General features: G+C 32.5%; 1 long non-coding RNA gene across 1 annotated transcript; it reads right to left on the bottom strand.

The window, feature by feature from the left end:
* Positions 1-448: 448 nt before the first annotated feature.
* On the bottom strand, positions 449-3,077 carry LOC134855866 (uncharacterized). Its single transcript, XR_010164692.1, has 3 exons — positions 2,980-3,077; positions 862-924; positions 449-486 (listed from the first exon to the last, which is right to left on the bottom strand). It is a non-coding gene; the product is annotated as an uncharacterized LOC134855866 (long non-coding RNA).
* Positions 3,078-3,453: the final 376 nt, after the last annotated feature.

The following is a 3,453-nucleotide window of genomic DNA, read 5'->3' on the forward strand; positions in this document are numbered from 1 at the left end:
CCTCGCGCATGTCAGAACAATCAAATTTTTTTCGTTATCTTATACATTTTTTCCAATATATTATTTGCCGCAGTTTGGTTTAATTTTAGTTTGAAATTGATCAAAAATTGGGACTAAAACTCAAACACTTGCGGCCAGTGAAGGTTCACTTTTGCAGAGGTAACTGCATTGCAAACATATTTTAAAGAGTTGATAAAGTTCAACAATTAAATCTCGAGCAAAAAATTTTAAAGCAAACAATTTTTGCAAAACAAATCTATCCAATTAGGGTCATTACTTACTTAATTGCTGCTGAATATAAAAATCAGATGCAATTTTTGAAATTGAGCAGAAAAACCAGTTTAGGTCATAATTTACTCTCACCTGAAGATTGGTGTAACATATATTAGTGATGAACATTCCTGATAAGTTCTGATTGAGCTTTTGCCGCTTTACGGGTGAAACTAACCTTTTACGAAAACCTCGCCTGTGGTGCTGGTCTGTGGCCTAAAATTTGGTTGAGTATAAGTTTTGTTTAAAATCTTGTTACAAAAATTTTAACATGATGATCAATCTTAGATAAAGGCCATGTTTAAAAACATCAAAAAACTCACAAACCATAAAACTGCTGACCTAAAATTAGAGATAAAAAAGAAACTCAACAATTGAGTTTTGTTAATGCCATTTGAGTTTCATTTATTTACTGCTTCTTCAGAAACCACAATTGCGATTGAGCAAAATAACAATCGTGTTTCTGCGAAATCAAAGCATTAAATCTAAAACCTTTGAACACCCCTAATCAACTGTTGTGGCAATTTGTAGTTTTTCATCTGCATTAAAAACCCTATCATTTTCTGTTTCATTTAATGTGTTTTAGGTTACCTCTCTGTGGCGCATTCGACCATCGTTGCCTTTTGTCGTTCTACGTCGGACAGCCGGTCGTTTCTAAACATCATTTGACGTTTTTCATAGTAGACATCTCAAGAAGACCACCCTGTATAATGGTTTTTGAATCATAAAAGTTCTAATTTAAAGGGTTGTCTTTAACAAGAAAAGGTCAGTGTTTCCTCTTAATTCTCGGATTGGAAAAATATGTTTCTGCAGTTTAATGATGAGATGAAATGAATTGCTATCTCAAAGAGTAAATTCGGAGATAGTATGCTGTCTGTTTGCTAAGCTAACTGTTTTTGACGGAATAGGTTTTATGTAATTGCTTAGTCTAAAACTGATTGCTTTTACTCTTTCTAGGTTTAAACTGATTTTCTAGGTCTAAATTGATCATATGAAATACTTGCAATCAATCAGTGTTTCAGATCAAATTTGTTCTATTCCATTGAAAAGCAGTCTAACTGCAAACAGTCAGGTTTCATTTTGGCCATTATAATTCACAATAATGTTTATTATGGAAAAAGATTGTTTCGTTGTTATTTTTACTTGAAGTATCCGTTTGTTTTTTTCAGTACAAACTAAACCTTCAGGAAAAGTAGACAACGAAAACTGCATAGTTGAAAAACTGAACAAATTTCTCAACCTAGACTGCAACGTAGTGTTCAACAACCATTGGTCAGTAAGTAGGACGTATGAATGGGTTTTTGACAATTCAGTACCTGAATGCATCTAAATCTTTTACCTGATTTTTTGTTCTAATTTTAAAAATTTAATGATCATTTATTTAGCTGTTGGATATAAACTTTCTGACAGTTTTAAAGATGAACAATTTTTCGCGTGTGCATATTATCCGAAGAAGTCAGGTTCAAGCATATGGGATTGTATCCTTATGATACATTTCCCTAATTAATTTTGCTCAAGAGAACTCTGCATCATGATCGCTCGATTGTACAAGTAACAGTACTTTGCTGAATTTTTAGGAAGAAATACATCATTTCAATTCTTTTAAACAAAAAACAATATAAAAAGTCGGCGAATGGTTCCGCGAAAAATACAAAAAACTGATTATTTGTATGGTTTTATGCAATTCATATTACATTTTATTTTCTATCAGAGAAACGTGGTTAAGTTTCATGGTGTGCAGGTATTGCTTTTTATACCTAATTTCATGTACAAATGCAGTTTTTATACGTAATTGCAAGTAATTGACAAAATATACGTAATACAAAGTTCATATTTACCAACTAGATGAACAACAACTATTTTTAAAAAAAAAATAAAGATGACTATACAAAAAACACAAAAATGCTACTTTTTGAAACATTTTCTGAAAACTTACGATTTATTTTCACTGTCTTTATACCTATACCTCATTTTAATACATAGTACAGATGTCCGGAAACCTATAACGTATCTTAAAACATGGGGTACTCCAAGCCGCCCCTCCCCCAATCCCCCTATGATCACCTCTAACATCTACTAACTTAGTTTTTGGAAATATTTATCCTAAAATGGACCTTTTCTGCGCAGATGTTTTTTATTTTATCTTAACTCTATATCAGTATCAGTTTTTCGTTTTTTCTCGAGACCTGTCGCAAACTTTTTTGCCGGACAGATTCATGATTCACAATTTTGAAATAAGGCTCTTCTCCACTCACCTCTCCACAAAAAAGAATTTCCATTTAGCCAATTATTTTAAAGATGTTATAAAAAGTTATGAAACTTTGTATGATTAACCAATTAACAATGTGAACGCATATGCTCAATATAAAATTATTTTTTGACTACTAAAAGCATGTAACAAAAACAGCGAGAGAGAGAATATGCAAAGAGGGAGTGGAAAAGAGCTCAAAAAAGGTATTTGGGAAAATCTGAAAAAACATGATAATTTGTTTGAAGCAATAATTCAGCTTTGATTCCATGGTTTAATGGAACTAGAAAATGTTGCATTGACTAGAAAGTTGATCTGCGCCCTCAGTTTATATCAGATATTGTCTTGAAACGATCAGAATGTTCAAACAAAAATTCTAGAAAAATTGTTCCAGTGGGATTGGCAGTTTATGTTTACGTGCTTTAGTTACTCAAAAATTCCGCAAATTGTTTGATGCTAACAGTTGGTCAACTTGCTGTTCATAGCGACGGTTTTGCTCCCTTTGCTCCCTTTCTCGAACTTTTGACTGTTCCAGCTTCAGTTGCATCTCTCTCTGACTGAAAAACAAATGGTACAAAGTAAATTCGATCTTGCAATTACCATTTTTTGGGGGAGAGAAAACAAATTGAGTTAACAAAAGAAGCAAGGTAAGACGCTACGTGTTTTTCCAGTTTCTACAATGGTGATTCAAATAATTCTGACAAAACGCAGAAAGCTTGAAATTTATAACGCCGTGTTCTTAAATTAGCCTGATTTAAAGTGAAAAATGATTCTACACAAACTTGTGTAGACTTTTAGCAGAATCAATATGAAGCAATTTATGTTTTTTGGAAGATTCTGGTCTAAAATCTTCCTCAAAAAACGATTGTTTTTGGCTTTTTTTTTCAGTCATCAAAAATCACGCCAAAACTACTGGTTCAATTGCTGACACAGTT

This window comes from Symsagittifera roscoffensis, unplaced genomic scaffold (assembly GCF_963678635.1).
Source record: "Symsagittifera roscoffensis unplaced genomic scaffold, txSymRosc1.1 SCAFFOLD_794, whole genome shotgun sequence".
Taxonomy (NCBI): domain Eukaryota; kingdom Metazoa; phylum Xenacoelomorpha; order Acoela; family Convolutidae; genus Symsagittifera; species Symsagittifera roscoffensis.